The sequence below is a fragment of the Ruditapes philippinarum genome, unplaced genomic scaffold, assembly GCF_026571515.1.
Source record: "Ruditapes philippinarum isolate M1 unplaced genomic scaffold, ASM2657151v2 ctg40_1_1_1_1, whole genome shotgun sequence".
Taxonomy (NCBI): domain Eukaryota; kingdom Metazoa; phylum Mollusca; class Bivalvia; order Venerida; family Veneridae; genus Ruditapes; species Ruditapes philippinarum.
The window spans coordinates 287684-304985 of record NW_026863541.1 but is presented as its reverse complement, the minus strand read 5'-3'; positions in this window follow the sequence as shown (position 1 = coordinate 304985).

Genomic DNA, 17302 nt, shown 5'->3' with positions numbered 1-17302 from the left:
ACCGGACACACTTATTTCCAACTTTATATTTTCCTTTTTCCTCACCCGATAGACAAGTTCCGCAGTAAATATTTGTTTAACATGTAAAATTATCCATTACGTAAATTACCTATATCGCTGCAACTAAAATGTCGTAAAATTATTAAACGATTTGACATTTTCGTCCTTATTCAAAAATGAAGTAATTGTGAAATGCCATGCTGAAATATTTATGAACTAGCCTTGCATAATCTTGCTATATGTAAAACATGTTCAAATACCAACATATTCAAATATCAGACGTCTTGCATAACTTTACTGACTTATGGGGTAAAACCTAGTTTACTGACTTATGAGGTGACACCTAGTTTACTGACTTATGAAGTAAAACCTAGTTTACTGACTTATGAGGTGACACCAAGTTTACTGACTTATGAAGTAAAACCTACTGACTTGTGAGGTGAAACCTAGTTTACTGACTTATGAGGTGAAACCAAGTTTACTGACTTATGAGGTGAAACCAAGTTTACTGACTTAAGAAGTAAAACCTAGTTTACTGACTCAAGAGGTAACACCTAGTTTACTAACTTGTGAGGTGATCTTGTGTTACTAGATACAAAATGTTTTAAGTAGGAAAAAAGAAAACAAGTTGAAGGTCATATGCAAACTTTCATGACCACTAAACGTTAAGAACTCATTTTAATTCTTAGCAGGTATATAAAGAAAGTATTAATAAACCAATGAATGTTCGTTAAAAAATAATCTAACAAAAAACACACCTCGGTAGTAACACCTTGGCCAACTCCATCTTATTAACATTAAAATGTTAAAAGCTTCCTTGTTGACGGCAACACAGTCACGTTCAGTGTCATTGGAATACTAGTATAGTAATACTGAAACCTAAGAACCTAAGATTTGATGCATTGACTAGCAGGCTTTTAATTCAATTTTCAAACTTTCTAACGAAAAAAGCAAAAGCCAGTAGACATGGCGGAGAGGATTTGCAACTTTCTATGCTCTTGCCCACGGTAGGTTCAAATAGAAATGTCAGATCATATCACAAAGACGTTAAAAATTACAGGTTTCATCTAAAAGTTATTTTTTAAGCAAAAATATTTACTGAAAACAAATTTGATTAACCAGCATTATAATAACGAAAGACTTTTTCTGTTTTTAAAGCGATTGTTTTATTTCTTTGATTTAGAAATCGAAAATGAGAATGTATGCCAAATCTATTTATACGAATTTTGTATGGCAATGTAACGTCACATAGTGTGATCGATCTGCAAATGGAATACACATCTCAAACACCGGAATAATTATATTAACTCTTATCATTTAAAATAATATGACGTTTTTAATTGCGATAAAAAATGATACATTTATTTAAAAAAGGTTTTTACCCTTGCCATTTTTGGGTCAATTTGCAAAAAAAGAATGTTTATTTTAGAAAACCGCAAATATTCGGAGATTTTTCTTATCAAGATCTACATCAAATGGTATAAAAATTCTTGAATTTATTTCAAGTCCTGCCATGTTAAAACACCTCAGTGGACTTCTTTCAGTTCAACATATATGAGGACGCTTCTCAATTTAGATGCAATTATAGTGATGGATGGACACCATGATTTGTGAAGTTTTCGGTCTGACCACTTAGCGGTATAAAAAAATTTCTGAGTTAAAGCCTCAAATCTCAGGATTTTCAAAGGTCATTGTACATTCTGAGCTTGATTTTACAAATCAAATACTGGAGATCTGTATTGGAGCTTGGAAAAATTCTTTATAACCTCGGACCCTGGTCATAAGACTGCCAACTTTACAGATCTCACCAAAGCCTGTTTTATTGTTTCAATGCATTCATATTTCTCAATAAAACTCCTACGAAAAGATAGATACACACTAGGTACTAGTAAACTTTTTGTAACTACATAAATCTTTTGCAATGTTTTCCTAGCTAATTACTTGCTTCATATCCAGTGCATTTTTATTTCTCGTCTCTCTTAAATTACTCAGCTATAATGGTACAAACCATCAATGATAGCATTAATAATTAATTTGTATACAATTAACAGGGGGAAATTAACAGATAACCATATTTCCACAATATTTTAGATGCAATACAATATGCCCAGTGTAAAATACACTACTCGGCGAAAAGGGGCATTATCTAATATTTCGCAAAAACTACCATTGGCGCGACTTCAACAAAATTTCACAATTTCACATTTTCAGATGAAAGTGGGAGGTATTCAATTACTAAATCATAATTATCTGTGATATGGTTCTTGTCTAGTGATGGGGATCATTAATCTTCCATGCCAGAGCTAGGGAGAATCAATATAGAGGTCGGATTACAATGCTAATCTACTAATCTATGACACAGCACAATTGAGCTGTGACAGCCAATAATATGGATGCGGAATACACTCATTTTAATTACAAAGTTGATCTATTTAAAGCCCCATAAGCGGATTTTCATTAAATCAGTGTTGTAAATTGTCTTTGTCTTTGCTGACATAAAAAACTAAATACAATTAAACGTTAATATTCAAGAAAAGCTAGTAACAGAGAATAAGATATAACGTTTTCAAGAAAGTATCTCAATCTGCTTTTTAATAATCTATATATAAAAGATATATACAAAATTGGTTCTCGGTCATTAAAGACGTTTCCGGGAGTAGTGCCTTTACATAGGCAAAGAAGAAATTTAAAACTAGCGAAGAAAATTAAGAAAAAAAATCTTAAAATTTCTGTTCGTCATTGGAAAAAAACAATAATTGAAACAAATTGATGAATATAATTTTGTGGTCACTATCCTTTCCTCTGGGTTAAATTCCGCTTGAAGGTGAGTTCTTTAACATTTTGAGGAAATAACTCAAAAGCAAATATATCGATACTTTATTTTTGTCATTCTAATTTTCAGTAATTATGCAAAGTTTAAAACAATAATGTTAAAATATGTTTTGCTATGCTTCGTTAAGTAAACATATTTCACATAAGCAACTATAGAATAGAATAATCATAAGCTTTATGCAAATGTTGCACCATGGTGCAAATCTGAAATTACTTGTTGAATTTAAAGTAATCTGCTCCTATTATACCTTAGAAATGCTGAAATTTTCATTTCTGAAAAACTTTCTATCTTACCTATCTTGTCACAGTTTCCAAAAACTATACATTTGCCATAATATAAATCTAAAAAAATATTTTTCTTTTGCATATTTTGCTCTGTTTGCAAACGGTATATATTTAGTGAATTAGTATTTTGTTTGGAATCTTGAAGCAAAGTGATCCCTAGGAAGCATTTATCACAACAAAATATCATGAAAATTGCATACTCGGTTTGATTGAGTCTGTAATGAGGGATACTGAACTAGTGCAACATCCCTCACGCCCCCTAGCACCGGCTTGAACGGTACTCAATTCACAACACTTAATAGTGCTGGCATCAATGATCCCGAAGGACCAGAAAAATATAACAACACTAAAGTAATGTACGAGACAATGTTTACAGCTGCCACACAGAACTTGACACCTGTTGTTGTGAAGTTTAAAAATCTGGAAACAAAGTGATCCCTCAGAAGCATTAATCAAGCATTATTTTAGAAGTCAAAATACTACATTGTTTACATATTGATACTTTTACGACACATCACTGCATTTCAGCCCTTTTTCAGTTGTTGAATATCTAACATGCTCTTAATCCATGCTCTTAAAACAAGATCAAAAGAAGTTTTGCATTTAAAAAAATTACAAATATATGGATTTCTGAGGCATAATGTGCCGTTTAAAGATAATGGCATAGACCTCAAAACGTAGGATGGTGACCCAAAAATTATTTCTATTGATTAATCTTAATCAAAATTCTCTTAAATCATCAAAGATCATTTAAGAAAATATCCCTGTTTAAAATTTTCCTTTTTGCCTTTGTAGAAAAATTCACCACTCCAGGAAACGTATATAAATTGTTCATTGATACATTTATTTACTATCTCTTAGAAAATGTATTGAAAAATATGATGATACTATAAAAATCAAGTGTATAGGCGAATGTGGTTAGAAGAATGAGTAATAGCTGAGGCGCCATGAGGCTGTCCTTTCCATTGTAGGTGTATTGTTAAAAGTCCAGCTGCCCGCGTAACATCTCGATAAAAAGTGAAAGAAAAATCGTTCAACCTATATTCATTTTCTAAACAATGAGAGACGTTAGGCTTTCACTCTCACATTTATTCTAAATCGTATAATCTAATAATAAATGCGTCTATTAAATAGAAATGATATATAAGATAAGAAATATATATATAAGATATAGAAAGATTTGATGAATGAATGATTGAAGGATTATCTGCAGTTACATTTAGGTCATTATTTTTCATAATTATTATATTGACAATATAGATTATTTCCGTTTTATGAAGACTCAAGTCCTTATTACTTGCGGACCTTAAAATTCGTAAGGTTAATAATTATGACATTAAACTTACAAAAGTGAGTGTGCTTTTTGTGCAAATAAAATTATTTGAACTCTAAGTCCATGTAAAATATATTCAAAAAAATAATATTTAAAAGAAACGCACACCTCTTGGTTTTAAACCTAAATGCGTACATAATGTTTCTGAATAAAACTACATCAACACATTATTGATGAATATCACAATATCATTTTGAATATTATAAAAAACAACACTCCTTTTTAAGTATATCAAGTTAGAATATTGGTTATAAATACCTCAAAATATCAAGTTCTTTGAAATTAAAAACTGTCTAAATGATGGCTAAAACATGATACAAAAAAATTTCGTAATCCTTTGAAGTCATCGAGATTTACATGCTTTTTATGTTTTTGTTGAATATTTTGGTTTTCTGGAGGGTTCCAGGGTTCTTTTTTGTTATATGATACCATTTAACATGTGTATAAATCTGACCCCTTCAAGTAAGAAATATTAAACGTTTTCCAGTTCGAATTGAAAATGACTTGTACAGTTTCAGACATTCAATATCATAGAATGTTAACATGGAATAAATGTCATACAAAGATAATATTTCAAAACCACTGCTGATACCAATAATCTTCTGGCTTGGAATTAAAAGAGCTGTCTTTGATATTGACTACGGCTCGTCTTTTAATTGTCAATAACTTGCAAGAATTGCCGGTGAGCACACCTGATCAACAAATAAAAAAAAGAAATAAAGGAAAACCTTGATAAAGAAATATCTCAAATACATCATCAATCTTAAGGTACATTAAACCAGACGATAAATGAATATACAATGATCAGAGAATCATTCTGTAAAAAATTGTACGTATTATGTTTAATGAAAATAGAGACAAACATACATAAAGAATATTCGACCAACAAGAAACGTTTGAAAATATTTCAGGCTCTGAATATATGCAGCAATTTCATAGAGACAAAACAAATTAAAATACAAAATTCTAAAAAATCAAAGATGCAAATACAAATATACAAATATTCAAAAAATAGATAGAATAATACAGAATTCAAAAACATCTTACCAAGCTTTTTCTTTATTTCTATTTTCTTTTATTTATGATTACGTAAAAGCGTTATAAATTTAATAAACATGATGTGAGAAACAAATGTTTTCTCAATACATCAAACTTACTTCATTGTAGTTTAAATAATGACAGTTGGTTAAACCATGCCGCCTTAAAATGGCATAATCGAACGATTCTACATTATTGACTTACATGACAAAAATATTATTGCAGACACTCAAAGTTTACCCGGTTATATAACTGCTCCTTAAGAATATGTACGAATTGTCAAACATTGTTGTTTTTATAAAAAAAAAAGAATTTTACCCTGAACAGTATGAAATAATACTGAAAATATAAACATTTTTATCACGATATATTTTTGCTGGTGAAGAGGTGTCATCTCGACAATAGTTTGTCCTCGGTAGACATCACTGTGAACTGTGAAGACATCAGGTAAAATGTCCTAGTATGTCATGGATGTATTTTGATTGTTACATAATTGTATGTATAATCATATGCGTATATACGTTCCCTATTCGTAATATCAAATTTGCAATTTGACTGGTGCTTATAACTTTATTCTACAATAAGTATGAAAAATATTGTGTACACCTTAACTTTTACCTTCTGGAACCAAGTGATAAGCCTTATCACCGGTATAGATCGAAACAGACCAACCTGCAAATAAGTGCAACAGTCTGAACAGACCTTAAGCTTTTAAAGCTAATTTATTGTATCTTTGATATTGAAATCAATTAAAATTTGAATGGACAGTTTCAAAGTCAACGCGGGACAAATTCATTACACAAATTCACCAGATAAAGAGTTAAAACAAAAATAATATAGGGAAATACAGAATCACAAACGTCAAAATCGAACATGTTGCAGGTTTGGTTTGATTAAGCATCTTCATGAACGTCAGTGGTAAGCTGCATTCCACGCCCCCTAGCACCGGTTGAAGCAGAATTCAATATTTAACATGAACTGGTAAAATTTTGAATTTTGAAACATTCACAGCTGTGTTCATATGGCAAGCCTAGAAACTGAAACACAATATTACTTCGTCTGTAACCATATCTTACTTTATATGTGACAGCATTTTGATGCCAGTATATTGGAATCATTAAACCAAGAAGCAATTGGTACATATATCATCTTGAAATAATTATAGTTTAATTTTTTTAAAGACTCTAGATTTAACAAAAATACAAACCACGAAAACGAAATGGATCTCAATATGCATTCAAACCATTGAACATAAAAAAACAATGACGTAACTACACCACTAATAAATTTAAAAAAAAAGAAAATTACAAAAACAATTCATGTACTTAATCATTTATTTTAATATATAAAAATAAAATATCATGTAACGATGTCTTACACTAGAATATTATATCAGAATATTTATTATTTTATGAAGGTTTACGACACATTGTATACTTAGAATGTGTTTAAAATGTTTCTTTTCATACCTTGTTTAAATCTTTTTCTATGTGTGCTGAATTGTATCCCGATGTATGTTGCTCGTTTCGTTGCTACGAGAATTTTACATTTTTGCTAGGTAGTCATTCGATTTAAATAAACTTTGCAATTTGGTACTTTTCTTTTAAGTATTGTCAAGTATTTAGAAAGATGTTGTCAACCAAATGAGCTGATGCATCAAAACAAATCATAGTTTATATCAAACTGCCGTTGCAAGAAAATAAGTGTAAAATTTAGGGGTTAAGAGGTCAATAAATGAAATTTTAATATATACATACAACACACACATTTATAGCACAACAAAATCTTATACTACTGTTACTATAGTATAATAAAATATCTTTAAATTTCAGGTTTAATCATTGATGTCCTCACGAATAAACCGAATACATGTATCAGTAGTTGCGAAATTGTAAACAAGTTTTTGTTAACAGTAGAAGAAAATGAATAAATGTGTACATGATAATGCTAATTATGCCACGATTTCATCTTAAAGTCTCGTGATTATACAATGTATTTCAATTATATCAGAAAGTTCCTTTATGTATAACTACATGGTAATTTAAAACAAAATGTAGATAAAATCATATGGATAAAACAATTACACTATTCAACTTTTTACATGAAACCATAAATAAACGAATATATCATAAACGTAATATGAAATAGAGAAAAACAAAATCATAAAGAAAGCCCAACACGGCAAAATTGTAAAATGTTGCAGGCTCGGTTTTGTTGAGCCTGTTCATGGACGGTATTGGAAAGTGCAAGTTACCGTCCACTCCTCCTAGCACCGGATTAAGCAGAATTCAACATTTAAACACAAAAATGGTGAAATTTTGAATTTTAAAACATCCGCAGATGTGTTCATACGGCGGTTATCATGGAACCTTCAATGTGACACAGTAGTGTCATTCCATGAAAAGCGGCGTATGGTCCCCAAGTAAAAGAATGCGTGTGCCCTAAACGAGAAAACAATTGGCGGAAATAAATAAAATGGAATTTTGAAAGGGGATCTGAGGTTATGAAACCTACATATCACTGACAAGACGTCAAAAGACAAATTTAAAGAGCAGGCAACATATCCTAAGGGTGATTATACAGTTTTCAAGTAGGAATACTGGAACCACCCAAGTTGAAAAAGGCCAAATACAAGAAACTAAAAAATACCATTTAAAAATACATTTAAAAAGTATACACAACAATAATGTTGTGCTGAATGATCTTCAAGGATCTAAAATATAACATCATTGATTAAATGTACGGGGAGACTTTTTTATAGCCGCCACACGGCACAAATAACACGGATGTGACAATGAAATAGAGAAAAACATAATCCCTAAAGAAAGCCCAACTCGGCAAAATTGTAAAATGTTGCAGGCTCGGTTTTATTGAGGATGTTCATGGACGGTATTGGAATGTGCAAGTTACCGTCCACGCCCCCCTAACACTGGCTTAAGCAGAATTCAACATTTAAACACAAAAATGGTGAAATTTTGAATTTAGAAACATCCGCAGATGTGTTCATGCGGCGGTTATCATGGAACCTTCAATGTGACACAGTAGTGTCATTCCATGAAAAGCGGCGTATGGTCCGCAAGTAAAAAAATTGCGTGTGCCCTAAACGAGAAAACAATTGGCGGAACTAAATAAAATGGAATTTTGAAAGGGGATCTGAGGTTATGAAGCTTACATAACACAGACAAGACGTCAAAAGACAAATTTAAAAAGCAGGCAACATATCCTAAGGATGATTATACAGTATTCAATTAGGAATACTGGAACCACCCAAGTTGAAAAAGGCCAACATTTTTATACAAGAAACTGAAAATACCATTTAAAATGTACACAATAATAATGTCGTGCTGAACAATCTTCAAGGATCGAAAACACACCCACCCACAACTATAAAACCAGATTGGTTTATAGGAAGCAAGAACGATTTGAATTTTCTAATTAAGTATAGGACGAAAAAGATAATTTATTGTAATTTTGTATAGGACATAAGAATAATTTTTGTATTGGGAGATAAGAATTATTTTTGTTATTTTGTATAGAATGATAAGGATTATTTGGTAACTGTGTAGGATGCTTAGGATTGTTTAGTAATTTTGTAAAAGAATATAAGAATAATTTAGTAAATTTGTATAGGACGGTAAGGGTTATTTTTGTAATTTTGTATAGGACAATAAGAATTAATTTAATTTGGTATATGACGATAAAGATTTTTTTTTGTAATTTTGTATAGGACGATAAAGATCTTTTTTTTTGTAATTTTGTAAAGGAATATAAGGATTATTTTGTATAAGATATTATTAAATATAAAGTAAAGGCATGTGTATTTGGACAAACATAAATATCAGGTGAAATTGTGCTTGTTTTCCGTCATTTATATTTTTATATTATATCTTATGGTATTTCTATTTTACCGAACATTTTGTTCACCGCATTTTGGCACATTTTTTTTTAATTAAATGACAGAATGTTAAATATTTAAATTCCGTTTAGAGATTTAATAATTGTAAATGAAGACATTTTTTTTCAAACTCGTGTACGTTAATATATTCACGTATTATCACGTCCCTGAAAAACGAATTTATTTCAATTAAGTCGGATTTCACGCAACACTATAGTACTACGGGATGTCAACACGTGATTATTGTGTTGACGCAAGATCACGTGACATTGACAGGAGGTAAAGAGGAGATTCCCAATCGTGTAACACGAAACCATGGAATTATTTCTTAAACATTAATGGCCGAATCGATCCGATTTTCTGAGATTATAGTGGCTGTATCAACTTTCGTTAAAACGTATTTTCACGGCAATATTTCGCGGCAATGCATAGAGAGCTTGGAGCCGGAGCTGATTTACGGATTAAATATTTAATTTATGAAGTTAATAAACTGTCACGAGAAACCTAATTTACTGAGGTAATTAACGTGAATAATCTTCAGAACGTTTGTTAATTAAAGTTAGTTTGTAGTCTCATTTATTGTAAGAACAAAATGATCTTCATTTAAAATTCTATTTAAAATCGATGTAACTTTATATATGATGAGCCTATTAAAGGGAAAAATAAGGAAGTAAAAATTATCGTTTTTTGTTAGGTATTAAGTCACAACGACAGTCTCAATATTTTGACTGTAAGACCTACTGATTTTACAAAATGATATATTACATAGATGTTTGCATTGGGACCATCTTCTAAATAATAAAAAGACCTGGCGCACAATTTGTCGGGCTAATCGTCACTGTGAAGGTCATATGGTGACTTTCAGGTTTAACTGCAGGTGCCCTTCTCTATGCATTATTTCAGGCATCAGCGGGTATCTGAGAAGAACCAACGATGTTCCTTAAGTTAGCTGCATAGCTTCTTCATATGAAAAGATGTAAGGGAAGAATAGCCGAGGATGAATATATCATCACATATATATATATATATATAAATAATATTCCTTCTAAATGAAGATTATAACGACGATAAAACTACGAAATCACAACTTGTTACAGAGGTATTGGCCGCCGCCAAAGTTTCAATATATCTTTTATGCCCGGAAATGTACATAAGACCAAATATAATTTGTAGACAACCATTTTGAACCAGTATTTCTGTTTGTAAAGAAACAAAAAGAAAAAGAAAGGAAGAAAAGAAAACACCAATCGAAATCGTAGCTTGCAGCTAGCATTATTTATTTTTTAATGAACTCTTGTGCAGAATTATCATGACATTGATTTAATCCGATACATTTTGACTTTTAAAACAAAAATAAAAGATTCACTTATATTGTCTTAGTTCCATTGAGTACACTACATATTTATTATAATATAATTTAAGTTTATATTTAATCTCAGTCTTGCAGTTTCGCTACAAAACGAAAAAAAAACTATTGTGGTTCGACTTAAAATTTCAAAAGAGCCAGGCATAACTCTAAAGGCATTCAACAACATCTCGACGAATTATTACACATGTTTATTAAAACGATTTTTTAAATTTTGTTCCAATATTACAATCGGTTTTGATGTATATATTAGATATTAAGTAAAATACAACAAATGACTTGTATGTCAACACTCGTAATATTTTAGTATAATAAAAAAGTATATACTAGCATCAGAGAAAATAACGAATAAAATAATAGTTTTGGCCAAAACACTTTAAAGGTGACTGCAATTGCAATAAACGCATATCAATTATTTCTTTTCTCATGACATAAATCAAAATAACAAAATACAAACAAAACAAACAACAACATCATCAACAAAAAACAACAACAATAAAAACAAAAACAGACGAATACTGATATCATCATTGATTCGTTGTTGTTTTTATAGATAAATGCGGTTTAAAACGCTAAGCCGTTTATCATGTTCTTTTAATACTACTTAGAATCTTCATAACGAAATTATTAAATTCGTTAGATCATAACTGATGAAGGTAATTTAAGACCAATGCTAACATGACACGATTATGTAAACATATGGTGAACCAATCGCAGAGTCAATCAGTAAAGTATCAGTTTCCCCTAAAACAGAAAATTCAGTTATTCGACCCGCCTCCGCGAAACGCGAGCCATATTTCGCGCCAATTAACCGTTCGTGTCCTTTTACAGGCGGATAAATATCATTTTTGGGGGCGCGTGGCATAAAAGGTTGCAATGCAAATAAAACTAAGATAGACCCCTTAGGGAGTCTGTCACCATAAAAATTAATCTTATAAACTGCGGAAACGGTCGGCTCATTTGTTCCCTTGTCATTGTATACCGTGAATCCCTACATGACTGGCACCACGACCGCTCGAAAAACTGTTTTGACGACACAGTGGCTCAATTTGAATGAGGGAATAATTTATTTGCTATAACCTGATGCTTAAAAAGCATTGTTGAGTATCTGATACCCGTGCACAGTGCATTTGTCTGGAGGAAAATACAATTAAAAGCGGAGTGATGATTTTGTTAAAATTTATTATTACTTTTGGGATTCCATTTTCTCCCTCTCTCTATTCTGCGGTTATGACATGGCCCAGTGGGATTCGGACTGGAGAGAAAAAGTAGTTAAGTGACAGACAAATTGTCACACCACGTACTCCCCATTAATCAAAATCATCAAGTATTAATAAAAAAATCTCTGACGCATTTATTTTAAAGTCATACGATAAAAAAAACTTGAACTTAAAACGTGTATACCCCTACAGGAATATCTTGCTTAATGTCTAATGGTAGGGGACATCTATATCTTGTTTTTTTATTATTTTATGTTATCTGAGGATGTTTTTTTTTTTTTTTCATTATTTGTTTCATGTTGTCTTTAAGAATAAAGTGTTCAACCCAGTTTCTAGACGGAGAGAATATTTCTCAGATATAATGTTATTATAGATAAAATTCAGAGCTTTATTGAAAAAGGTAAATGCAATTACGTTGCAAAATTACAAATAAAATCTGCGCTGAATGTTTCATTTTTTTTTATTTGACACAATAATACGTTATAAAAAATGACATGTGGAGACAAAGCTAGAAATCTTTCTTTAAGTAAAATATCTAAGGGAAGCAGAAACCAATTTGCTCACTCCATTCTACACGAAGACTGTCTTCAAAATAAAGAGATTGTTGTAGTTTTTGTTGTACTATTCGATTAAATTAAATTTTCACATTTTATGAGATTCAGTCAGATAAATGTTTATGTATTACAATTTCGTTCTTAGGATTTTTTCATGGTGGCGAAAGAAAAATACATTATTTTCTCAAAACAAATGGATATGATAAAAAAATAGATAAATAAATTTGTTAAATGAATATTAATCTTCTTTTTAATATAACATGTCCTTTTCTAAATCATATTTTAATTATGATTCATTATTGTTGTTGTTTTCGTTCTTAATTAAGTCATTTTTGAAATATATTATCATCTGTATCAAGCGAAAATAGCAAACTATGCTTTACCATATAATGTAATCATTTATATTGATATGTCTTTTCTTTGTTTTTGCTTCTTTTTAATGTTAGCATCTTGTTAACTAACACTTTACAATAAAATAATTAAATATGTATGAAATAAATCTTTTAATAGTCGCGCTAAAGGCGACTCGCTGAAGGAGACAGTTTGAAATTTTATTTGTCATATAGTAAGTATTAGGATAGTTCTGTACTTTGTCGTCAAAGTTAAAAAATGCAGAATAAAACAACAAAAAGTTCAAAGTTTATTGGCATCAGCTAAAAAACATTTGCCTTTGGCCATTGACAAATATATGAGTATGGCAAAGACAATATACGTGATATAAATACAAACAAACAAACAAACAAACAAACATAAATATATGTAAACTAATAATATACACGATCAGTAGACATTTATATTATAAGTCAAGAATAACTGTACGTAAAGATAAAACATTCGTTATGAATTTTAAAGATTTAATCTAACGGTTTTCCTATTTTTTGGAGACATTAATTTATTAAATCTTTGTACAGTTGGCCATGGTCATTGGCCTAGACATTTTTAATCTCAGATCTCTGTATAAAACATAAACATAAAAAAAAATTGAAAAATAAAAGAGGACTTATATTGCACATATTACACAGTAAGTTAGTCATATAAGAGCAGTAATACATTATCTACTAGTCCATTTATCTATCAATCAGATTTTGTAAAAATATACAAAAAAAGAAAAGAGTTTAGCATTTTTGGCATATTTTTTCATTTGTTTTTCACTTTTATTGAATATTTCAATTGATACATATCAAGTAATTGTTTGTTGAAAGCTCTTTTGCTGAAAATAAAAGTGTTCATTTCATTCCAACTGCAAATCAATTAATTCAAAATAGAAATTAAGAAAAAAAAAAAAACACTAAAAATTCAATAACACATAAAGTGGTTTCACACTACATTTTGTTTTTCGTTTGTTTAAATTATATTGTAAATACTGTCGTACTTTTCTCTATACGCTATTTAAAAAAAGTATTTCCATTGAATGATTGAAAGATAACTAGCAAATGCAATGCAATGTTTACCAAATTTGCTACGAAGTATCAAAACCGCTACTTCACGGTATTTTCGCCTGTTCTTCGACCCGTCCTTTAATATTCCATCTTAAAGGTTCATTCTTTTTTATCATAATCAACTAAATATCATTCATTTTCTGTAAGAATTATATGAACTACGTCTTAGTATTCGGTCATTTGCATCTTATAAGATTATTGCGTAGCATATTAAAAGTGAGATGTAGAAATATATATCAAATAATGTAATATTATAAGGGTCATATCTTTTTACATATTCATTTTCCAATCATATCGAATATTGTTGATGTTGCAGCAAATCAAAATGTGTTTCCTTTGAATTCATTTTCAAGTAAAAAGATATTAACAGATTCAGAGATTTTGGCTGTATGGATCGCAAATTAGATACAAATGTACCAATGCTAAATTATTATTTAGATGAATTTTCTAATTTTATTTCATCAGATGATGTATGTAAATATACGTAACAATATGAGGGTAAACGGTAATATGAGTTTGACAGCTGAAATTTGTATACTTAGATGACACTGAAATGAAGAAATAACATTACAAGCTATTTTATTTTAACCAAGGAGTACACGGAGTAACAGTAAGTAAAATATTTTCACCCATTATTTTTCTGCCATTTTTACTTTCCAAAAATGAAAACAAATGTTATATCTTATCTTCAAAGTATCATAGATATTTTTAATATTGCATATATGCTTCTATTTAGAACTTTGATTTTTTATTCGGACAAAATTTGCGGTTTATATCTGTCACAATGGCTAGGAAGGAAGTGTCAATTGGCGTCTTGGATTCATAAGTATAAACAATATACGACAACCTATGCCATGAACCATGTAGTGATAGTTTTCTTCCTGTGAACTTCAATTGAAATTAAAATTATTCTAAAACTCTATTGCAATAAACAGTGACTTTAGTCATCTCCTCAGTTTGAACAGAAACAAATTTGACATTTATTGTTTCTGGTGATAAAAACTACTAGTTTTCATTTCAATATGACTTAATTTATATGTAGCCACTTTGTGAAATTGAAAGATCTAAATTACACCGAAAAACATCTAATGTAAGTGTGATATGAAATGAAAATGAATATTTTCTTTTTATATTATATCATTTTATTTGATATTAAGATGGTTCACAAACTGGAAAAAATACAGGTACCATGGAATATTAATTCATCAAAAAACGAGGTAAGGTGATATTCTTGAAATATACACTTAAAGGAGAACTTAATCTACCTTCACATTGTTTTATTTGTTTTTGTTTTTTGATTTTGTTTTCCCATTGTTATTGATGATGATACAAACGTAATGTGGATAGACACCATTTTCTGGGAAGTATAAGTTTGTATTAGAATAACTGAAATAGTTGTCACGCGAAAATTTAAGGAGAGGAAATTATGGTTGATATAGCTTATATACTGTTTATATACATGCAAATACATAAATATTATTATAAAAGACATTTAGAATAAGCAATAACAACACTTTGATGCACATCTACAAACAATAATCCAAAGCCAAGCTTTATCCTAAAGTCTGTAAGCTTGTAAAAGTAACGTAGATATACTCGTTCGCTATTTTACATCAAGAGACAATTAATTTTCACTTTGGTTACTATTTATTGTTGACTAATTTCAATATAATTTCATATATTTATATACAAAAATGTAACTATAAGCTATTATCCTTAAACATAGCTGGTTGATTTTTATGATATTGATATTATCTTTCTGATAACAAACTTGCGCTTTCTTTTACATTTGCTTTATGTACATGTTACAATATCTCTTTAAAGTGCAATCATTTCTGATAAATGAAACATATATCTAATTTTTCTTTGGGGACGGTTGATCGCTAATGTTGAAAGAACTTGGGCCCAACCCTTTTGTTATTCATTATTTTCAATACCTTTTGTTTTTGTTTAATATAACATGTATAAAAGAGCAATAAAATATGATTAAATTAATAGCTTTGTCAGTTGTGTATTACACATGTACATATTTTTTGAAAAATAAAGCTTCTTCTTCTACTTCTTTTTCTTCTTCTTCTTATTCTTCCTTTTCTTCTAAACTTTACCTACAAAAGTATGTATTTATTAGTGCTTGTTCCATTTTGATTGTGTATAATATACAATATATACGAAATAGAGGAATATATAATTGATAATAAGGGTAATAATCATTTTTGTAACATATCTCAATTATTATCAATAAAAAATACATGCACGATTATGATGTGTATGATCTAAGCACAAGTATTTTCACATCCTTTTTTATAAATCAAATAAAGATAAATGATAAAGTTTTACTGAAACAATTGTATGAATCCCTTATTTATTCATTTAGCGAAATCAAAGGACGCCTTTAAATGAAAACAATGGGCACATTTTCCATAAGTATTTAAAATACTTATAAAAATAATAGAAATGTATCACTTCAGGGTTTCTTATAAAATGCTGATTGAAAAAGATGTTGATACAGTTCTAAATTATTTTAGAATGACCATTTATCTAATGAATCATAATATTTTAATCTAAAAATACTTATTATTATTTGTAATATAAATATATATGTAATATCGGATCATATTTCTCACACTTGCAAGCATCTTCCTCGTGGTTTGTTGTTATGCCTTATACTAAATACTAACACAGACCAATTCACATTAAATTACTATGCAAAGGTAGTGACATAATAATGCGCATATTTACTTATAATCATTTTATATTCGAGTGAATCAGTTGTGAAATTCACAGCAAAGTGGAAATGTGAGTTTGGCTAAAAGTTATTAAAATTTGTTGCTAACAAGTAATGGTTTAAAAATGAAAAAAATAATATCGTGTACCGTCTGTTCTTCATAACAAAAATGTACAACCTTGAATTTATTTGTAATATTAAAAATATATCAAAACTTTACTGGAAAACATATAGATCATTACAATTTTTATTATAATATAAAAAAAAAATGAAATACACAGCTATTTCTATGAAATTCAGTGCTGTTTTTTACATCATTGACAATATAAATTGAGAGGAACGAGAATTTATTTTCATGATTATATAAATAAATAAAAAAAACCAGGATTATTCTCATGACAATATCATTTGAAACATTTGTTTATTTCAATTTAGTTTATCATGATATCATAAATTGAAACGCAAGTTTGTTTTTATTGGCAATATTAAGCGAGGTTCATATTAAAAGCATGTTTATGAAATTTTCATCAATACCAAACATTGAATTTTTTAAAATCTTTTTCTGACATTCAAATATGGCCTTTTTGAAAAAAGTAGGTTGGTATTCAGAATAGT